Source organism: Lathyrus oleraceus, chromosome 2 (assembly GCF_024323335.1).
Source record: "Lathyrus oleraceus cultivar Zhongwan6 chromosome 2, CAAS_Psat_ZW6_1.0, whole genome shotgun sequence".
In the NCBI taxonomy this organism is placed as follows: domain Eukaryota; kingdom Viridiplantae; phylum Streptophyta; class Magnoliopsida; order Fabales; family Fabaceae; genus Lathyrus; species Lathyrus oleraceus.
The window spans coordinates 278,414,506-278,438,891 of record NC_066580.1 but is presented as its reverse complement, the minus strand read 5'-3'; the positions used below and the strand labels follow the sequence as shown (position 1 = coordinate 278,438,891).

At 37.3% G+C, this 24,386-nt stretch overlaps 1 long non-coding RNA gene across 1 annotated transcript; it reads right to left on the bottom strand.

Annotated features, from left to right (window-relative positions):
* Positions 1-20,905: 20,905 nt before the first annotated feature.
* On the bottom strand, positions 20,906-22,673 carry LOC127119147 (uncharacterized). Its single transcript, XR_007802666.1, has 2 exons — positions 22,174-22,673; positions 20,906-21,247 (listed from the first exon to the last, which is right to left on the bottom strand). It is a non-coding gene; the product is annotated as an uncharacterized LOC127119147 (long non-coding RNA).
* Positions 22,674-24,386: the final 1,713 nt, after the last annotated feature.

Sequence of the window (24,386 nt, the reverse complement as noted above, 5' to 3'; positions counted from 1 at the left end):
GATTAATTGAATTTGATTGAAGAGAAGAGGATGACAGCTTTGTGTCATGGCCAATTATATCAAAAAATAATGAAGAAAGCATTTGACAAGAAGGTTCGACCTCACGTATTCAGAGAAGGAGACCTCGTGCTCAAGAAGATCTTGTCTTTCAACCTTGATTCTAGGGGTAAGTGGACTCTTAATTATGAAGACCCATATGTTGTTTTGAGAGCCTTCTTTGTCGGTGCAATGACTCCTACAACTATGGATGGTGAGGAGCTCCCTTATCCTATGAATTCCGATGTAGTCAAGAAATACTTCACCAAAAAATAAAAAATAAAAGAACAGCTCGCTAAGTTGAAAACCCGAAAGGGCGACTTAAGATAAAATGAGTGTCTCAGTGGATTGAAAACCCGAAAGGGTGGTCCAGGAAAAAATTAGAGACATAAACAAAAAATAGTCATCCCAGTAGATTGGACCCGAAAGGACAATCTAGGCAAAAGTTAGGGATTATGGCAAGTCACTACATCAGGCCATACTTGATCATTTGAAGCAACAATGTCTATCAAAGATTCTCATTCAATCATCCTCGACAAAAGTTTTGAGCATACTTGATCTGGAAAGGGGAATGGTGTGTGGACTTGTAAATCACAAAATAATGCTTGCCCAAAAATATGTTTGGCTCTGAAAAGTAATTGTGCCCTCGTACCTTCTTTTTCCTGTTGTGAAATGCAGCTTGGTTGTGTTTTTTACCCTCTTAGGTTTAGTGCAGTAAAAGCTAGGTAAATTTTGGCTTGATCATTTTCATTGTTTGCCTTGTGGACTTTGCTGCTAAGTGTTGGACTGTGTGGATCCCAAGGTGCATCCAGCTGGAAAGTTATTTTGCAGTTAGCATGTGCAATTATGTTAGTTTATCAATTAGGTTCATTTAGGATATATGATTTTAAACTTCTAGTTTTTTTTAGTTAAGATTGACATTGTGGTGAGTTGTGAATGATGCTTTGATATGTTTGATGTTAGGTTGTGAGGTTTTTTGCAGAATTTGGCACTGACTTATTAATGGTTTCACTACATAATGGCTAGGCGCATTGGTATGAATCATGGCTCTTGTTTGTGATCTTACTTTGGTTCTATAGGGTGGTGGTTTATAGGTCTTGGTTTTGGTTTAAACATGCTTCTGACTTGGTTCAATGTGGTGTTTTTTGTGTGCAGAATTGCAACTAGGTTCAGTTTGTTATAGGGTTTGTGTTTGGAATTCATTGCTTTTCTTATGGATTTGTTATGTTTTATGCTAGGTTGAATTGCAAGTTAGGTTGATTAACTTGGCCTGTCAATGATGATGGTCTTGTACTGCTTGATTGATGTTTGGTAATAGGTTCTGTAGAGTTTTGGTGTGCTTTACTGCAGGATTGCAAGTTCTGGCAGCAGCAGGTTTGTATGGTTTCATGGCATGTTTTTGTATGACTTGGTTTGATACTTATTGCATAACAGGTTCTGCAAGGTGAGGTGCTTGGCTCATGGTGCATCAGAGTTGTGACTTGTGATGGCTGGTTGCAACTGTAACATGGTCTCATTCATGTACATGATAGGTATGCTCATACTCTTGGTTGCTTTTATGGTATGGATTTTGTTTCATGGCATAGTTAAGGTGGTTCTGCAAGTGTGATGTGTTGTGAAATTGCTGCAAAATCATAGATATGGCATGCTCTTGTATGTTCATGGACCTTTGTAAGGTTTGCACTTGGTTTGATGGTTTATGTTTGTTATGAGTTCTGACTTGGGGCTTGCAGTATGTATGTATGGTATGCTTGAAGTCTGAATTCATTCATGTGTTTGGAATGGTTCATGTAAGTCATATTCACATGAAGTGGGTGGTTGAACAAAGGCTTGTAACATGACATCAAGATTGGATTTTGGGTCATCATGTGCAAAAGGAAAACTCCCAGATCAAGGATAAAAAATTGACCTTAGGATTAGAATTAGAATTGGAATTTAGGGTTTTAGGATGCAAAGTGGTTGAGTTGACTTTGGTCAAAGTTGACCAAAAATTCAATTGTTGACCAAAGTCAACATTTGGTCAACATGTCCCTTTTTTGTAATTTTTCATGTATGGACAATTTTATTATTTATGTAATGGAATTTGAGGTTTTTTATGAATGGAATGGATATTTTGAATGAATGAATTTGATGTTTGTATGATCTTGTATGAATTTGAACATGAACATTGTATGAACATGACTTGAGATGGATTGAAATGGAAAATGATGAAAGGTATTGAAATGAATGAACCATTAACATGAATCAATGGACATGACTTGGATGAATCATATTAGGCTTTAGAAAACTTGAATGGACAATAATAAGCATGGACCAAACACCAAGCATTAAAAATGGCATAAAGTGGAAAAACCAATTACCATGTGAATTCAACATGAACAAACCAATGATGGACCATGTACTTGAAATTACAAAATGAAATGGACCTAAGTAAGGCATGAGTAAGTTATGGGCTAAGCATGAAAAGCCAGGGATGAATGAAAGAAGATAAAAGTTGTGGGGCCATGGATTTAGACTAGAGCCAATGGTCATAAGCAAACACAAAGTGACACAAGTGAGACCATGAAGTGAATGGAATCAAAACCAAGGAATCAACATGAATGTTCATGAACAAGAAACTATTGAATGAAACTTGACTAAGAAAATGAATCGAGCACCATGAATGAAAAAGAATCATATGAAACTAGGGTTAGGAGTGCAAGAGGTGTATTGAGATGATTCAAATGGTTGTGATATGAACAAACTTTGGATTTTAGAGGTCCTCAATGGTGTGGTCAAGGCACAGAGTGAATCATGACTAACACAAGTCATTGAGGATCAAGAACTAGGATTGAGGTCCTTGGGTGACCAGATGAATCTTCAGATGTCTTCAATGGGAACTCACTATCCAATTAGGGGCTTTGAGAGTGAGTGAGATGTCTTGAGTAATTATCCAATGTTGTGGGATGCTTGAGGATGAAGATTAGGGTCAAGGTGGCTTGGGCACACCTCACCATGATCAGTGAGTCTTGAGGCTTCATAGATGAACCACATTCCTTGAGTTTGTACTTGTGGATCATTATGGGTGTAAATACATATGAAATGATGTATATGGGATGTATGCTTATAAATTAGGGTTATAGAGGGTGAGATGGAGGTAGGGTAAAATTGAGGTTTGACAAACGCTTGTCATGATAGGGCAAGTATTTTTTTCAGGATCGTTTATTGTACCACATTGAAGTGTTTAGCATAAACCATGCTTTGATGCCAACTTAAGGTGAGAACAATACACAAGAAGGGGAGGGGGTTGAATTGTGTAAGATTTTTCACTTTTGGCTTCTGATGAACAGTTTCAGATTCTGAACAAGTTCAGAGTCTGAACACAAAATAATAAGCAGTAGAGTAATAAAGTTCAGAAGCAAGTAAATCAATGCACAAAGATTTGTCCTGGTTCCTCTCCTCAATTGAGTGGAATTCGGCCCTCTTGTTCAACAAGATATTTTTACTAATATTAGACTTATTACAATTTGTTCAAGCACACTACAAGAGACTTCAACTTGCTCATTCACACCTGAAAGAGACTTCTGCTCAAGCACACCCGCATGAGACTTCTACTTAATCACACCGTAAAGAGACTTCACTTGCTCAAGCACACGGGCAAGTGACTTCATTTGCTTATACATACAAGCATAAGACTTTCACTTCCCAAGCAATTTTGCAAGATACTTCGTCTAATTTAAACAAACAGTTTAGTAGAAATGATAACAACTATACTTTGATACACAATTATAAGTATAGTAATTATATAACAACCACAAAGGTTCTTAACTCTTAAGATATCTAATATACATAAAAATAAGAAATCTTAATACTTTATGCAAAAACAGTTATAAATAATATACCAAAGTTATGCTCAAGATGTTCTGATATAGTGTTGTTGTGTTGTAATGTTGTATCCTTCCTTAAAATCTTCAACTTCCTTTTATAGAGGCATAGAAATAGTCATTGGAGAGTTTAGCATAAGATCAAACTTATTGAATAAGAATGCCAAGAGAGACATTGGAGTATGTATCTGGTTAGAAGCATTGCCCGCTGAATAAAAGCATTATTCACAACATCTTTCGAAGTACTAATTATCTACCAAAAGGTAGAATAGACTTAAGAGTTCACATTAGCATTCCTTGAGCCTTACAAAATGAAACCCTAGTTGGCTTTTTCCAGAAATCAGGCGCTTTAACAAGACTGGTCTGCTTTTGGTACATAGTACGGATCAAAGACACCTTTATCCTTCAGAGTTTGAGTTGTCATCAAAGGATGGAACTCTATGATTAGAGTCTGAACCTTCAAAGGCAAAACCACCTCGTTCAGAGTTTGATCCTTCAGAATCATAAGATTCTGATCTTCCATAATTTAAGATACTTTGCTTCTCCACATATCCTTTTAACAAGGTCTATTCAGAGTTGAATACTAAGCTTATGATCATGCACACTTGAACATATGTTAGTATATCCACTTGTTGTCTAAGTACTTTGTTATCATTAAAACCCAAGGGATGTGAACAAATCTTGTTCTAACAATTGGGAGGTTGGCACCACTCTTCGGTCTCTTCGTCTTCAAAGACTATCACAGCCTCATGCCTTATCCTCTTATTCTTCCTAACAAAATCTTCATCTAGGGATGTATTTGCCTTTGGATATGCAGCACGCCTCGACAATGTGGGGACCTGCATTTGTTGCTGGTGTTAGAGGAATGGGAGGAGCAGATCGTTGGCCATCATTACTGATGTCGAACTCACTATCATTTTGTGGAGACTAACGTGGTTTGAAAATATTATAAAAGATTAAAACAAGTTAAGATAGATAGTAGAGAAGAGAATACAAACCAAAATCTCTTCATCGGAGGAATCGTCGGACCTATCGCCCAAAATTCTTGTCCTTGATGGCCCTGCAGCAGTAGAGGCCTTCATTTCCTTTTTACCCTGAGAGGGAAAGTTGGATAAAATATAGATAGGTGCCTTTGAAGTTCTAGTGGTATTGGTTCCTTGGAACCAGCAGCCGAAACATTGGATTAGTGAGAACCCCTGCAAAAAGAGCAGGCAAGGATGCGTTAGAATCTAAGAAGATCTAGGGTAAGACAAAGTAAATATCCTCAGGTCCAACCGATAAAAGTTACCTTGGTATCTCAGGAAGGAGAAAGCGTCTAGCAGACGCTACGCCATGAGGGCGTGGTCTGACACATTCTTGTAATGTAATGCCCACCACTCTTCAAAATATTGAGTGCAATGGTAGGAGAATGAATAGTCGAAGGAGCCAAGGAAAAATGATTTCCTTTTTCAAAACTCATGGCAACTTGCAAGTCACTTCTTGGTAGCGTTGTCGATGGAAAAGAAGAAGGTTTCACCTTTAGGAATGAACCACTTAGGAAGTAGTTGGCTTAGACCAAACTTCCTAGCCACCAGGTTTGGGTTGTAAGGAGCCGCCCTTAGGCATGTATTGGAAGAGGTAGGCATCGACCATAGAGTGGTGGGTCTGAAGAAGCCAAGTAAAGTATCATGGATGTCCTTCTCCTCTTATGGGGATGGATTAGGAAAAGGTTTCCTGAACTAGTCGGGACCACATTGTCGACTAGAAAATGGTGCCATTGTCGAGGTGAAAGTCTTGCACCTATAAAAAATCTGGGAATAATCCTCCAAGATCTATAAAGAGTCTGCCTTCCCATCATGGGGAGTAAGTTTAGCAAACCTAAGATCTTCGACCCCCACTTTTGGGTTAGGAGGAACTCTGGTTTTGAGGGAGGTTTCAAACGTGGCATTAAGCCACAGTTGTGTCCTTCATCGAGTAGGAAGTTACTAGTTTCTAAGAGCAGTTAAAGAACGTGGCATAATGGTTTCAGCAATTTCAAGGCCTTGTCGATGTGGCAATACGTTGGAATGTGAGTTGCATGCATTCGAACACGTGGAAATTATTTAGGTGTAAACTGTCGGGAACAATTATTTATACTTTAGTATATATAGTAGGCTCATATGTTGTAATTAAAGTTGCAAATTTCATATAATTTCTCTATAGAACTGGATTACTCAAGCCAAATAGTTCAACAATTTGTGAGCAATCATGTGAGTCTGTGTCCTCTTTTATTTGTACCTTTTTATTGTTTCCTTAATTGAAACATCCTTTTATTACGTGACCTAATGCATTTCTTTAATGTTGTTTGTTTTCAAATTCGTTTACTTTAATTCATGTTTTATTGTCTTTAAAGTTTACTTTTACACTATCTGCACTCAGACATTTGTAGTGACATCCTACATATACTTTCTAGTAAAAGTTTTTGCACAAAATAAATTCCGAGATTTCTCGAGTTAATCTCAAAGACTTTCAAACTCGTGATTGTTAGTTAAAAACACCTGGGAATAATATGGTGGTTTTTGTAACACCCTAAAACTCCAACTCCTTATTTATAAAATAATTCAATTAAATTTCTCAAATAGGGCATTACACATTCATCACCAAACATCTTACTCAACAAAACATAACATTAAATTAGCTGAATAAAAACATCAAAAACCTCAAGGAAAATATTTATTTGTCGCAACACTAATAATTAATGAAAAAATTCAAACATCTCTTAGAGAAACATAAAATGTAAGAAAATAGCTCGTCCCTAGTGTTACATATCAGATTGACGCCAAAGATAATATACTGGAAAAGCAATAATGTAAATGAAGAGACCTCAATGCCACCCTCCAGCTCAACAGCAGCTAGTGCTCTTCTACCTGAATATTTTTACCGCGAGAGTACAGAACACCACAAATAAAACAACCAGGGGGTGAAAATACATTTAAAAGTGTTAGCGGTGTATAAAGAAATAAAGAATAGCACACTAAAATAAAAACGCATTCATATCATTCACAACCATCACCAATCACCAACATATTTATATCACTCACAACCATCACCAATCATAAGTGCATATGTATATGCAATGTACTCATCACCTCATCAACAAATGCATGTGGTACCAATCTACTCACCAATTTGGATGTTAGAGTTATGTTACTGATCCATCTCATCACAAATATTTGTACATCAAAGTTATGCTACTGATTTAGTATCATCACTAATTACCTATCTCTGATATACATGATGCATGATATGCCACAACAATGTGATACAATAATCATTACCAACGGTTCGTCTTCGAACCCCAAAACTCACCATAATTCAACATACCATGTAATGATAACCTAACATAACACACATAATTATATCATTACTTAGATAATACTCACCGACAAATAATATTTTACAACAACACTCAACAGTGTCAACTCATGACTCACCAGAGCTCATATATTATCTTTAAATTTTATTTGGGAATTTTAGAGTCACCAGATGTACTCTAAATATTAACTCGATTATCTTTTGACTCAGCTATGAACATGTCAGATAGCTCCATACATCACTCACCATCTCATCCAACACCAAAATATTGAATATACTCACCAAACAATAACAAAAATCTACCCCCATTGAAAATTACTTGAAAAATCGAGTCAACCGCTCAAAACAGATCAATTCCAGGGGATGACGGTCAACCCATCACCAGGATGATAGTCGTCACCTCTCTCTCTCTCTCTCTCTCTCTCTCTCTCTCTCTCTCTCTCTCTCTCTCTCTCTCTCTCTCTCTCTCTCTCTCTCACACACACACACACACACACACACACACACACACACACAATTTGTTACTCTAGTGACGCTCAGGTGAAAACCCTAACTCGGGGACCATGATGGTCGCTGTGAATTTCGTTGACCGACTGAGATTTTCGCCTAGCGACATCTGCTGAGATGAAATTCTAGCAGTATTAAAAATAGTGTATCTTGAGTTTCGTAACTCATAATGAGACGCAATCGGATGCGATGGAAATCTAACGTCGAGAGTTATATTATAATGGTACTCGAATGTAAGAGTACGTCGGTGTCTACCCATGAGCGAGTAGTCACGTGAGATGAGTCCTCCCATCTACGAGAATGACAGAGCAACGGATGGGGAATGATGTCATAGTTACAATTCAATGAGCTTGTATGAAAACATATTATGATATATTGTAATCATGGTACAATCACATGGAAATTGTGTAAAATCCCATGATGGTTGTGATATAATAAAATGGAGATTAATGAGATTAATCACGTTATGATTGTGAAAGAATTCTTTAACTCGAATTAATTTTTAATGATAGCAAATTGTGTGATCATCATCCAAATTGATTGTGCATAGCATTACATGATATAATAGTGTTCTTATATTGTCCATCATCCCACTTTATTGTTGCATAAACATTCTACATTGAAAATTCCCTTAAAATAACTATTAAAATGCATTTTATAACAGTATGTATCAATACATGAGCCTTTGCATCGATACATGTAACATGTGATTAATTACAAAACAATTTCTGTTCAGTATGCATCGATGCATACGAGCCATGCATCAATACATGGAAAGCCAAAAACTCTATGTATCGATACACACGATTCCTGCATCGATACAGGACTACTTGAGACTGCCTGTGCATCAATACATGAGCATTAAGCATCGATACATATCAGTGTAAAAATCACATGCATCGATACACACGATTTATGCATCGATACATGAGTAATTGATTTCACCAAATATTCACTCAACTTACAGTATGTATCGATACACACTATTATGCATCAATACACAAAGTTGTTTTAAGTCATAACAGCAACTGTTTCCGCAGCATATAAGAACAGGTTTCAACAGCAGACACAAAGAACGAATTCATTGAGGGAAAACAATTGAACACAGATCAAAAGCAGTGTTGGAGCAATTGTTTGTGAGCACATAGAAACCTGAAAGAGACTTCATCTTCTTCATCTTCTCAATCACTCTTCTTCAAGAACATTTACACATAACAATTCTTGTTCTTTGGATTAAAGAAGCATTGAGATAACGTTCAGTGGTACGATCAAGGATCTAGCTGTGGGTTGCAGTGGAACGATCGAGGATCTAGCTGAGTCGAAGATTGAAGGGGGTTTCTAGGAAAAACCTACTGGTTTGTCCTTCAAGAACTGGTGTGTTCTTGAGGGTTTGGGAGTCACATTTGCAGAACAAATTCAGCCGCAGCGTTGCGTTTGGAGATCGGGGGATTTCGCAAGCAGGTCGTGGAACCGGTGAATTGTTTGCAACTTTGTGCAGGAAAATCTTGATCGAGCTCAGATCAAGTGAAGGTTTATACAAGAAGAGGTTCTTGGAGTTTAGAAATTCTATCTTTGTATCAAAACCTTGTATCAACGGATTCGGCAATAATTGATAATCAAAGTTCTCAATTTCATTTGAAATTGAGAGGGAGACGTACCCACACGCGAGGACGACGTGGGGAACTTCCTTACCAAATCTCTGTGTATCGTATTCTTACCTTAATCTTCTTTACGTTACAAAACCGTTTTGCAATTTCTGTTAGTGTGTGGTGATTGATCATTTTTCTGGACAGCAGTGATAATAAAACTTTTAGTCATACACCATTGCTGATTATCATCAAACACACACACACCAACTGTTTGACAAAACGGTTAAATTGATTGTGTTCATTGGAAATAGAATTTAAGGATAAGCGCATTCAATCTGTTAAAATTCTGTGTGTATTATCTCTGTCATTCTCATTGAAATCCAGCAACTGCACTTGCGTGTCCGGCTTTCTAGTAGCGGTTCAGAATAGACGGAAGTCGATTCGGGACTGCTTCTTTCCGCCATTTTTGAAAACTCTGATTAAACGTTAAATCCGTTAATTTTTTTTGAGGTGATCTATTCACCCCCCCTCTCGATCACTAGCCACACCGTCTAACAAGTGGTATCAGAGCGCCGGTTCGCTGGTGCTCTGTGGCTGCCTGTAACAGTATGGATTCTGAACCAAAGGGGGCGTATAATAGAGCGCCTATTTTCAACGGTGAAAATTATGGCTACTGGAAAGACTGCATGCGAGTTCATATAAATTCTGTGGATAGGTTAGTATGGGCTGCCATTGAAAACGGTCCGTTTCAAATTACAATGACTAATGCGGCTGGCGCCATAGTACCTAAACCAGAAGATGATTGGAATGAGAAAGATGAGAAAAAGTGGTCGTGTGATTGGAGAGCTCGAAACATGTTAATTTCAGCACTTGGTGTTGATGAGTATTATCGAGTATCACATTGCACGACAGCTAAAGAAATGTGGGACGCTTTAGAAGTTGCCCATGAGGGTACTACTGAAGTAAAACAGTCCCGCATTAACACACTTAATCAAGAGTTTGAGCTCTTTCGCATGAAACAAGGAGAATCCATCTCCGACATGCAAAAGAGATTCACCCATCTAACTAACCGATTGAATGCTCTTGGAAAACCTATTTCCAATGAAATTGCTACTAATAAAATTCTCAGGTGTCTAAGCAGGGAGTGGCAACCTAAAGTTACAGCAATCAAGGAAGCCAACGATCTTACAAGACTTACGATTACAACACTGTTTGGAAAGCTGGAAGAACATCAGCAAGCTTTGGAAAGTCTTGAAAAATATGAGAATAAAAGTAAGAAGGAAAAGGAGAAGAAAAGAGACAAAGAGGGAGAGAAGAAGCCAATAGCTCTTGTGGCTTCTAGCTCTAAGTCCTCACGAAAAGAGCAAAGCGACAATGATTCAAGTAGTGACAAAGACTCGGATGATGAGGAAATGGGACTGTTTGTAAGGAGATACAATAGATTTATTCGAAAGAATGGAGTCAAGCATTCCGACAAAAATCTCATGAAGTTTCGAAGACAATCCATAAATTCGAAACAAGAAGAAAACAAGAAGAGTAGAGGAAGAGGATCATGCTTTAATTGTGGTAAATCCGGACACTTTAAAACGGACTGCCCTATGAAGTATAAGGACCAAAGAAAAGACTCACCAAAAGGGTACAACAAGCAAAGAAGAGCGTATATTGCATGGGAAAGTGATAGTGATTCATCAAGCACACAAAGCTCAAGTGATGATGATGAAGCTGCAAATCTGTGCCTTATGGCTCACACAAAAAATCAGTCCTACCACAAGAAGAAAAACAATGACAAAAAGGTAAAACAAGCCTACTTCAATAACTTCTCCTCTATGTCTTTTTCGGAATTAAAAATAGCTTTTGAAAAACTGCATAACGAAGCTGTAGATGCTTTTAAACGACTAGCTTCCGACAAACATATCTTCTCTTTTTTGGAAGGTAAAGTAAACAAAGCTGAAATTGATTTAGAAGCATTGAAAACTAGTATTGCAGAAAATTCAAAAACTATTGACATTGACGGATGTAGTAGAGTTAGGTATTGTGACGCTTGTTATGTTTGGCAAAAAGAGGTAAACACTCTTAAGGTCAAACTAGAGAAAGCGCTACAACCTAAAATTACTTATGCCGTTGACCCCAAGTTGTTTAAGAAGTCATTGAATCCTCCATATGCAAAATACTCTTTTATTTTAAAGGATTCAATGAACAAGAAACAACAAACACATCATCATGGTTTATGTCATTATTGTTGTCATGCTGGCCATACCATTGAGAAATGCAAATTTAGGAGATTTCTAGTCCCTAAAGGTATTTATCAATGGAAGCCAAAAGGCAACCATGTTAACACTTACCCTCTTGGACCCAATGAAAATTTGGGACCAACTTCTCTCTTTTGATGTTGTAGGATGAGTGCCTTGCCTCCGTAGATAGAAGGTGGTTTCTTGACAGCGGCTGCTCAAGGCACATGACCGGTGACATATCGCTTTTTATAGATTTCAAGGCAAAGAAAAAGGGATATGTTACTTATGGAGACAACAACAAAGGAGCTATACTCGGCAAAGGTAGTGTAGGTAATCCCTCCACCACTACTATTTCAAATGTCCATTTAGTTGAGGGACTTAAACACAATTTGTTAAGCATAAGTCAACTATGCGACATGGGCTATAAAGTTTCGTTTACAAAAACTTGCTGCATAATTGAACATGCTGAACAAAACATTGTGTTTAAGGGTGTAAGAGTAAACAACATCTATATGCTTGACTTGTTTGATGTACCGTTAACAAATACTAAATGTCTAGTCACCTTGAATGATGATTCTTGGCTTTGGCATAGACGTTTAGCTCATGTTAACTTCGATTTGCTAAACAAGGTTGTATCTAAGGATCTAGTAGTTGGTCTACCAAAAATAAAATTTTCAAAAGACCACCTATGTGACGCGTGCCAAATGGGAAAGCAAACAAGGGTGTCGTTTAAATCTAAAAATGTAATTTCAACTTCACGACCCCTTGAGCTTCTCCATATGGACCTCTTTGGACCTTCTAGGACAAAGAGCCTAGGTGGAAACTACTATGGCTTTGTAATAGTTGATGACTACTCTAGATTCACTTGGACTATATTCCTTCATAGCAAAGATGAAACTTTTTCTGCTTTTAAAAATTTTGCAAATCTGTCCCAAAACAAAATGAATTCCAAAATAGTTACAATTCGTAGCGATCATGGTGGTGAGTTTCAAAATTATCACTTTGAGAAGTTTTGTGACAAGTATGGCATTGAGCATAACTTTTCAGCCCCTCGCACTCCACAACAAAATGGCGTTGTGGAGCGTAAAAATCGTGTTTTAGAGGAGTTGGCAAGAACAATGCTTAATGAGGGTGGATTACCAAAATACTTTTGAGCTGATGCTGTTAGCACAGCCTGTTATGTCCTAAACAGAATCTTAATTCGCCCTATTTTGAACAAAACTCCTTATGAACTTTTGAAAGGAAGAAAACCAAACTTGTCACATCTTCACGTATTCGGTTGTAAATGTTTTGTTTTGAATAATGGTAAGGAAAACATTGGGAAGTTTGATGCAAAAGCGGATGAAGGTATTTTTCTTGGTTACTCAATGTCAAGTAAAGCATATAGAGTGTATAATAAGCGTTTACTTACTGTTGAAGAGTCGGTTCATGTTTCTTTTGATGAGTCTTATCCGAAAAATGTCGGAAAAGGTATTTCTTTTGATGACGCAGGTGTATCTACAGAAGACATACTCAAGGAAGCTGTTGAGGAAATTGATCAGTCCAAAACAGCTGCCCATGAGAAGGAGGAAGATACAAGTCATGAAGAAATTGAGGAAGAAAAGACAGCTGAAGTGAATGATCTTCCAACAGCTTGGAGATCCTCAAAAGACCATCCCATCGACAACATTTTGGGAGACATTTCAAAGGGAGTAATGACCCGGTCTAAGATAAGTAACTTTTGTTCTCACTTCGCGTTTGTTTCACAAGTAGAACCTAAAAATGCCAAAGAGGCCTTGATTGATGAATTTTGGCTAATGGCCATGCAAGAAGAGCTTAATCAATTTAAAAGAAATGACGTTTGGGAACTTGTCCCTCGTCCGCGAGATCATCATATCATAGGCACTAAGTGGGTTTTTAGAAACAAGCTTGATGAAAACGGAGTGATTACTAGGAACAAGGCACGCTTAGTAGCACAAGGATATAACCAAGAGGAGGGCATAGACTATGAGGAAACTTATGCTCCAGTTGCTCGCCTCGAAGCTATACGTCTTTTGCTTGCCTATGCGTGTTCTAAGGATTTTAAGCTTTACCAAATGGACGTAAAGAGTGCCTTTCTTAATGGTGTCATAAATGAAGAAGTATATGTTTCACAACCTCCCGGTTTTGAAAATGCTGAAAATCCAGATCATGTTTTCAAATTAAAAAGAGCTTTGTATGGTCTTAAACAAGCCCCTCGGGTTTGGTATGAAAGGCTTAGCAAATTCCTAATTGATCATGGATATTCAAGAGGTAAAGTGGACAATACTCTCTTTATTAAACACAAAGGGAAGCACATTCTTTTAGTTCAAGTTTATGTCGACGATATCATATTTGGTTCAACTAACATACACTTGGTCGAAGAATTTTCTAAGGTTATGCAGGGTGAATTTGAGATGAGTCTAATGGGGGAGCTGAACTACTTCCTAGGACTGCAAATAAAGCAACTTGATGCGGGTACAGCAGTATGTCAAACAAAATACTGCAGAGAACTACTCAAGCGCTTTGGAATGAATGACTCAAAATCGATTGACACCCCAATGCCTACCAACGGAAATCTAGACAAGGATGAGCATGGTAAGTGTGTAGATGTCAAAAGGTTCAGAGGTATGATCGGATCTCTCTTGTATCTTTCTGCTTCTAGGCCTGACATCATGTTTAGTGTTTGCATGTGTGCACGCTATCAATCAAATCCTAAGGAATCGCATCTTAAAGCGGTAAAGCGCATATTTAGATACCTTCACGGAACACCTAAATATGGGCTTTGGTATTCCAAAGGAAGTGATTGTAGCTTAGTAGGGTACTCCGATTCTGATTTTGCTGGCTGCAAATCAGATAGGAAAAGCACAAGTGGCACATGTCACCTGTTTTCAAACTCCTTGGTCAGTTGGCATAGCAAAAAGCAAGTTTCTGTGGCTTTGTCAACTGCAGAGGCAGAATACGTTGCAGCCGGTAGTTGTTGCGCTCAGATTTTATGGCTGAAGCAGCAACTACAAGACTTCAACATTCAACTCAAACGTATTCCTATCAAATGTGACAACACTAGTGCCATAAACCTTACTAAAAACCCTGTTTTACACTCACGCACTAAACACATAGAGATTAGACATCATTTCCTTCGTGATCATGTTGAAAAAGAAGACGTTGTCTTTGAGCACGTTGATTCCAAAAATCAGCTTGCTGATATTTTCACTAAACCATTGGCAACGGAACCTTTCTTCAACATTCGTCGCGAATTGGGAATCTTAGATCTTTCTCAATTGATGTCATAAGCATGTTATCTCTTAATTATATTCTGCCTCACCATGGTTGATAAGGGCTGTTTTAGATGTCAATTATACATTACAAGAGTTCTCCAACAGAGGTAATATCAATCCTTTCTACAATTTTCTTATTGCTAAGTGATTGTGTATGTTACATCAAATATCCTTACTCTAGTTGACACAAAATTTGACTGCATAACTCCTGTCCATATTGTGTGCACACTAAAATTTGACTTCTGAATCTCTGTTGAGCATAATCATCATGACAGTGCATAATGCATATTCATACTGCATTAAAATTCATTAAAAACTGGTTCAACATCAGTATGCATCGACACAAATGACGCCTGCATCGATCCATATATTCAAAAATTCAATTTCTTTCAAAAACTGCTTCAGGATGTATCGATGCATCCATCGCACGTATCGATACACAGGGCAATTGTAAACACTTGGCATCGACGCATCCATCGCATGTATCGATACACATGAAAATTTTGAATACTAGGCATCGACGCATGACTATCTGCATCGATACATACTGATGCTATCTGCATTAAATGCATTTCTTTCTCTCTCATGCATCGACACATCAGCCAATCATCTCACTTCCTATCTCATTACTTCATCTCATCTTCCCTCAAAAACCCCAAAAACCAGTGGCTAACCCTAATCCTTCTCATCTTCACTCTCTCACAAACTTGGTAAAACCCTAAATCTCATATCACCATGCCTCCACGCACCATTCCAGCCAGAGCCAAAGGAAAAGGAAAGGGAAAGGAAGCAGCCGGTACGTCTCAGCAACCACCAGATGTTCCTTCAAATGCCTTAGACATTCTTCATCCTGCCATTGCTGCTGAATTTGAGGAATCCTTCAAGGCCAGGTTGGTAATGAAACCTCATATCTTTGATAAAACAGATGCTGTTCATCTGCACCTAAATGAAGTAGTTGAACTGTTACATGCACAAAGACTTGGGTCCTTTCTATCTACAAAAGATGACTATCATGAGGATTTCATCCGGGCCTTTTATGCTGGTTTACACACTGGTCCAGGCTATATGTTCCGGTGTTCTATCGGAGTCAGAACATATACCTTTGAAGCCTCTGATTGGGAAACGGTGTTTCAAATGCCGCTTCCGTCGATGGTTTTCAAGTCCTGGCATGACCTGCATTTTGATCCTGAATTTGACCTGAAGGACTTTACAACTTCTATCCTAAAGATTGATAGACCGTTGAGTGAGGACGAACACATCACATCAGGTATGATCAAACAAACTCCGCGTATTCTTCACTGGATCATTACACACATTCTGCGTCCAACCAACAGTGGCCACTCTCGGTTGGATAGGCCTAGCATACATCTTCTCTACATTCTGCAAAATAAGATTCTCTTAAATTGGGCGAACTACTTTGTAAAACGTCTATTTTATGTCCGAGACAGCTCCAAATCTGTGGCTCTAGGGTATGCCTCTCAAGTAATGAAAATTCTTAAGTTTCGGAAAGTTGCAATACCTATTGTGCCTTTCCTATCTCCATCTGCAGCTCAAGAATTTGACTATGCCACTCTATCACATATGGGATATCGATGGGACAAAGACCGCAAATGCTTCTACTTTTTTGAAAGAAAATCCAAAACCAGAATTTACAACTTTGACGTGCCTTCGGAACGCATCCATGTTGCTGAAGAACAGCCTGATGAAGAAATGCAGGATGCGCCTGAAACAGATGTGCCTCAAGCTGAGGCCAATACTGGTTGGGGTGAGTGGGTGCCACGAAGATGGTCTCCCACCAACTACGTACCTGAACCTACAGCCCCTCCATTCGCCGGTGGTACTTCAGCCTCAACACCAAATGCGGACATCACTCACATGCTTCAACAGATGGAAATCGTCAACAAAGAACGCCATGAAGAAGCACGGTACTGGCATGTTCAACAAACTGAATGGCACAACGAGCATCGGGACTGGCATGATGAGCATACACGGATGTATCACAATCAACACGCTTGGCACCAAGACTTGGTTAAATGGCATCAGGTTTTCTACAACGAAATGTCCGGCTTTATGGATGATTGCCGTGAAAATCCTGGGATTATGGACAGCTTTAGAAGCATTGAAGTTCAGAATCGATTTAGGCGATACTCCTTCATGGGCCAAAATCCAGACACAATGCCTCCTCCTCCGCCTCCGCCAAGCTACCGAGATCCTGACAGACATGATGAGGAGTCCTGTGGTGGCAACAATCCAAATTAACCAACCACCCTTTCATCTCACTGCATTCCATTTCATATTGCTCATGTTTTATTTTGTTGCACATTATATGGTTTAGCTTATGTAACTCTTAAACTTGTTCGCACACTTAAAATGCTTTTCAATTTCTGTTTACCTCTATTTGTTATTGCCCTTACTGTTTGAATGATTCTTTGTGAATGATTCTTTAACTTGCAGCTTCTTTCTTTGTGATTGATAGCCTATTATCCATTTTTGCCATGCCCTGCTACACTTTCTGCTTGATAACTATGTGTCTTCCTCTTTTTGATGTTGACAAAGGGGGAGAAAACGCAGATATGCACAAACTCAGGGGGAGTATCACACATCTTGCCAAGAATTTGCCATCATCAAAAAGGGGGAGTTTGTGAAAGAATTCTTTAACTCGAATTAATTTTTAATGATAGCAAATTGTGTGATCATCATCCAAATTGATTGTGCATAGCATTACATGATATAATAGTGTTCTTATATTGTCCATCATCCCACTTTATTGTTGCATAAACATTCTACATTGAAAATTCCCTTAAAATAACTATTAAAATGCATTTTATAACAGTATGTATCAATACATGAGCCTTTGCATCGATACATGTAACATGTGATTAATTACAAAACAATTTCTGTTCAGTATGCATCGATGCATACGAGCCATGCATCAATACATGGAAAGCCAAAAACTCTATGTATCGATACACACGATTCTTGCATCGATACATGACTACTTGAGACTGCCTGTGCATCAATACATGAGCATTAAGCATCGATACATATCAGTGTAAAAATCACATGCATCGATACACACGATTTATGCATCGATACATGAGTAATTGATTTCACCAAATAGTCACTCAACTTACAGTATGTATCGATACACACTATTATGCATCAATACACAAAGTTGTTTTAAGTCATAACAGCAACTGTTTCTGCAGCATATAAGAACAGGTTTCAACAGCAGACACAAAGAACGAATTCATTGAGGGAAAACAATTGAACACAGATCAAAAGCAGTGTTGGAGCAATTGTTTGTGAGCACATAGAAACCTGAAAGAGACTTCATCTTCTTCATCTTCTCAATCACTCTTCTTCAAGAACATTTACACATAACAATTCTTGTTCTTTGGATTAAAGAAGCATTGAGATAACGTTCAGTGGTACGATCAAGGATCTAGCTGTGGGTTGCAGTGGAACGATCGAGGATCTAGCTGAGTCGAAGATTGAAGGGGGTTTCTAGGAAAAACCTACTGGTTTGTCCTTCAAGAACTGGTGTGTTCTTGAGGGTTTGGGAGTCACATTTGCAGAACAAATTCAGCCGCAGCGTTGCGTTTGGAGATCGGGGGATTTCGCAAGCAGGTCGTGGAACCGGTGAATTGTTTGCAACTTTGTGCAGGAAAATCTTGATCGAGCTCAGATCAAGTGAAGGTTTATACAAGAAGAGGTTCTTGGAGTTTAGAAATTCTGTCTTTGTATCAAAACCTTGTATCAACGGATTCGGCAATAATTGATAATCAAAGTTCTCAATTTCATTTGAAATTGAGAGGGAGACGTACCCACACGCGAGGACGACGTGGGGAACTTCCTTACCAAATCTCTGCGTATCGTATTCTTACCTTAATCTTCTTTACGTTACAAAACCGTTTTGCAATTTCTGTTAGTGTGTGGTGATTGATCATTTTTCTGGACAGCAGTGATAATAAAACTTTTAGTCATACACCATTGCTGATTATCATCAAACACACACACACCAACTGTTTGACAAAACGGTTAAATTGATTGTGTTCATTGGAAATAGAATTTAAGGATAAGCGCATTCAATCTGTTAAAATTCTGTGTGTATTATCTCTGTCATTCTCATTGAAATCCAGCAACTGCACTTGCGTGTCCGGCTTTCTAGTAGCGGTTCAGAATAGACGGAAGTCGATTCGGGACTGCTTCTTTCCGCCATTTTTGAAAACTCTGATTAAACGTTAAATCCGTTAATTTTTTTTGAGGTGATCTATTCACGCCCCCTCTCGATCACTAGCCACACCGTCTAACAATGATTAATGAAAATAATCACGTATTCAAAAATAACCCTTACTCATGCTCGTCCCAAATGTGATGCTTAAGTAAATTAGTATTGGGATATACACATTATTGATTCGCAAACTCAAAGTGGGTTAGAGTCCCATACGAGTGAAGATCCTCATAAGTGGGTTATAGCCCCATAGAGGAAAAATTCCTCATAAGTGAGTTATAATTCCACAGAGGAAAGATACCTCATAAATGGGTTAAATTCCCATAGAGGAGTGAACCTCAAAGTGGATTAGAGTTCCATACGAGGAAAGATACTCAAAGTGGGTTAGAGTCTCATACGAGTGATGATTCTTAAAGTGGGTTCGAGTTCCATGGAGAATCTGAATCCACAAAGAAAGAGAAATCACGATACAAACGATACAAACATATGTGACCCGTGTCCATAGTCCTAAACGTAGGATCGACAGGGGAAAGATGTTTTGTTGCATTTTTGAATAGTCATTCATTGAGTTATGTGGAAACTCATGCGTCTTTCCATACGAAGCGTAAAACCCTTGAACATTTAAGTCCTTGTTACATTTGTGCGAGTGATACATAAGTAACATAAGGTTGAAAGGCTTAAGTTAACATATTGATTAAAGCCCTTTTAGAGCCGACTGAACCCATAAGATAGGGGAACTCACTAAGATTATTATCTCATCCCACTATTATTGTTGTTTTTCGGGTGGATCTTTGGAACATGAATTCATTAAGATTCCATCATGGTACTCCTCAAGGGTCTCAAACCCTAATTTCCTGATGATTTGGTTGTAAGGCTTCATGGACGTCCTTTGGGCATTATCTTCATTTCTAAACCCTAGTTGAGGGTTCATATATTGAGACTTTATTGGGAAGTATCTTGATCCATTCAAAGGCCTTGATTGAAGGGTATGTGTTATTGAAACCCTAATCCCACTTGCTTGAAGATTTGTGCTAGTAGAGTTTGACTTGGGACCATGGATTGACTAAAACCCTAGCCCATTGGGGGAGGCTCTTACCATACATCTTGGAAACTAAATCTACACATCCTTCCTTCTGGTTCTTTCAAGATCTTAGGATTTCATTCATAGACATGTCTCATATTCATATGGTGTTGATCATTGGTCATTGGTGCTTGGATTCATGCTTGCCTCAATACATTGATCTCTTAAGCCTTTGGTTTGCTTTTGATCCATCAAGATTCCCCAGCCATTTTGGGTCATCATTATGAGTCTATCTACGCATTTTTAATCAGGGTTCATGTACACGTACATAAGTCCATACAAACAAGAAAACTCTAGTTTCTAACCTACAATTGACCTTGGTCAACTGTTTACTAACCATTTTCCATAAGTCTTTTTTAACCATTTATATTTAATTCATGTTCATCTCAAATTCCATGATCCATTTCAAACCTTGGTTACCTTTAACCATAACTCATGTTTTATCCATTTTCAAAGCTTGTGCATAAACCATTCTAAACCATGATTATTCTTACATGTTCATTACAATGACATAAACCAAAGTCATTTCTAAATCTTCAACCATTCAATTCAAATGATCAAGCCGTGTACAATTCCAAACATTAAAAATCCAAAGATTCAATATAATCTCATTCCAATTCATTATGTTTTCCATTCAATGTTCAACTTTCATTTCCATTTTTTCAAACTAATTTCATTTCCATTCACATAGTTCCATCATAAGCCATAAATCAATCATTTCCAAATAACATTAATCATCCCAATTTTCAAAACCTATTCTAATTTGAAACATTCAACCATTAAACCATCATTCAAATTTCCAAATATTCAAGTTCCATACATTTCCATGAACTATCCCATTTTCCATTTCTTTTCATTCACTTGTCAAATATTCATGAACATAAATCTATGGCCTAACATTGCATATTACAAAGATTAAATCAAAAGAAAAATTACAACTTAACATAGCATATTTTGACTTCTAATCTCCTAATTCATGGCCTATTTTCTTCAAGTCCAAGCAACTCATGGAACATCCATATTTCAACCAAGTCATGGCCAAGTTTCTTTGAAAGCTATTGCATTCCATGGCATGGCATAACTTTGATTTCCATGGGCCTGCAAAACACACCATACCATAACATTTACATTAGCATATGACAAGCATGTATCAAAGCATTTAATCCATTGCATTTCAACACATCCAAGCAAGCATATTCAGTCCTAGTAATGGCATTGCATAGATCCTGCACCACACTATTGTCATGACAGAGATCTCAAGCAGAACTTCCTTTAATGTAACAAGCATAGCATAGATTGAAACCATTGAGACTTTATAACCGAATTGGAAAGATTTTCCTACTAGAAAGTTTAGAAGTATCATTAACAGAACCAATGGCAATGCACATCAGTTAAGATTTTTTTTCAAATTCTTACTATAACAGGACTTAACCCAAGTTAACAAGGTTACTAGCTCATAATTTATATCAAGTGCATCAATTAATTGAACTTTGATTTAACCTGATAGCTTAACCATAACACATAACAAGTAACTTAATTTTTCTAACTTCTAACTAACTTTCAACTGAATTCAACAATCCTAAACAGTTTTTAACAAAGATATAACAAAGCAAGGTTCTAACAGAATGAACAGCATATGAATCCAGATTGGATTTTTTTTCATTTCATTGGGATTCTAATTCCTAACAATTGTCATAAATAACTCATAATAGATTGTTTAACAGAATGGAAAACTTCTAACTGATTACAACTGAAGGAGAATTAACCGAGTTAATCTCTGTTAATTTTGAATGCTATATAACCTATTGATTCCCTCACATCAAAGATCAACAATCATTATGCATATTTCACAATTTCATAGCACTCTCAATTCCCTCTCCCTGCATCAAACTCTCAACCTCACTCTGCATCAAACCTTCAACCTCACTCTGCATAGTTTTCCTCAAACACGCGTGAATCACACAGAAGAAAGAGAAGAGAGTGGAAGAAGAAAGGAGTAGCAAGCACGAAGGATAGTCACATACCTGAAGAAGGGGAAACTGAGAGCATTTTCCGTCGACACCGGCTTCGAAGAATCTCTGCGTCGGAACTCCTACACAGTAAGTTTCTTTCGTCTCATTCTCCATTCATCTGTGTAGTGTGATCCGTGATGTTCTTGCGTCTTTCTCGAGCCACCATAGAAATGTGAATCGAACATCACGTTTTTCCAAATCATTGAAAAAGATTCTGAAACCGAGATGAACGAGGTTGTAGTGGCATTGATGGAGCTTTAAAAATCTTGGATCGGTGTGGTTTCGTCTCATGGTGAACGTAGGGATTTTGGTGAGAGTAAGCAAGACGGCGTTTGTTCATGTTTCTGCTGAAGCTTTCAAATGATGAAGCGGCGCGTATTCAGGGATGGAAGTTTGCCCTGGTTTGCTGGGCACTGGATCCAGCTTTGGGCCATTAGAGCTTGGGCCCAAACGTTCAACCATTCGCATTGTTGGATCCATACACCCTCATTGCTTTGCCTCATTTGGGTTGGGCCTTCACACCCAGGTTCCAACAAACGAAAACTTTACTTTATACCCCTACATTTATCCATGTACCCCTACATTTTATAAAAAGTACCAATTTTACCCTTATATATTTTTAACTAATTTATTAATTTATTTTAAAATATTTTTTAAATTTTATTTTGCGTACCGGAAGACTTTGCAAAAGAGTTCCGGTACACAAAAGTTGATTATCGGAACTCTTTTGTAATGTCTCCCGGTATAAAAAAAATTAAAAAAATGTTTGAAAAATGAGTACCGGAACTCTTTTAAAAAGTCTTCCGGTATACAAAAATTGACTACCGGAATTCTTTTCCAAAGTCTTCCGGTACACAAAAAAATATTTAAGAAATACTTGAAAAATGACTATCGGAACTCTTTTGCAAAGTCTTCCGGTACACAAAAATTGATTTCCGGAACTCTTTTGCAAAGTCTTCCGATACACAAAAAAATATTTTAAAAAATGTTTGAAAAATGACTACAGGAACTCTTTTGCAAAGTCTTCTGGTACACAAAAATTGACTACCGAAACTCTTTTGCCAAGTCTTTCGGTATAAAAAAAATATATTTAAAAAATGTTTGAAAAATGATTACCGGAACTCTTTTGTAAAATCTTCCGATACACAATTTTTTTTTTAAAAATAAAATAAATAAATAAATAAATTAGTTTAAAATATATAAGGATAAAATTGGTATTTTTATGAAATATGGGGGTGTAGGGATAAATGTAAGGGTATGAGGTAAAATTTTCCCAACAAACTTACCCTGTACAGGGCCTGAGGCTTGACTTAAGTGTGGTTTATCCCTTTATTTTTGTTCATTTGATTCCATGTTTTTTAGGTAGATTAGTATATGGATTGCTTGATTAATTTTTGTATCTTAGGGTTAGTTTTAATTAATTTTAGAAATTAAGTAGGTTATGATTAGAGTTAATTGATTAATTAAGTTTTGGAATCAAATTTAGAATTCTAGGATCCCATTAGGTTGTAATTAGGATTGGTAGTATTAATTAGATATTATGGAATTTAATTAGATGAGTTTATAGAATTCTATGACTAATTAGAATTTTAGATTTTGTTAGAATTAATTAGATATTATAGAACTTAATTAGATGAGTTTTTAGAATTCTAGGACTAATTAGAATTTTAGATTTTTGTTTAAATATAATTAGGGTATCAGTTTTAAATAGTTTGGAATTTTGGAATTAACTTCTTGATTAATCACCCATATATTGACCTTTTTACCTCTAGGGTATTTTAGTCTTGAAAATTCATGATCCCTTACGGTTAGAATTTGACTTAGAATAATTAGCCATGTTAATCAAATTAATTTTCATGTGATACTTGGTAATTGAGGATTAATATGATTTTAACCTTTGCTTGATCCCTTAAGAATAACTTGTACATATTTTAACCTTTAGATTAGGTCAACCATATATTTTCAAATTAATTCAAACCCTTGATTCAAGTTGATCAAAAGCAATTTTGTTTAACTAAATCTTTTATTCATGTATAATCCCACAGTCTATTCAAGTGATCAAAAGTTCCTTGATCATTTGATGAGACTCTTTCTGTAAGTTGTGGATCTCAAGGCCTCAAGTCCAGACTTTCATGCAAGGCATCCCAGTCAAACCAAGCAGTGGATTATATAAGGCATATCAAAGGTTTTCTTTAAGACCTTGTCAATCCAAATCAAATTGTGTG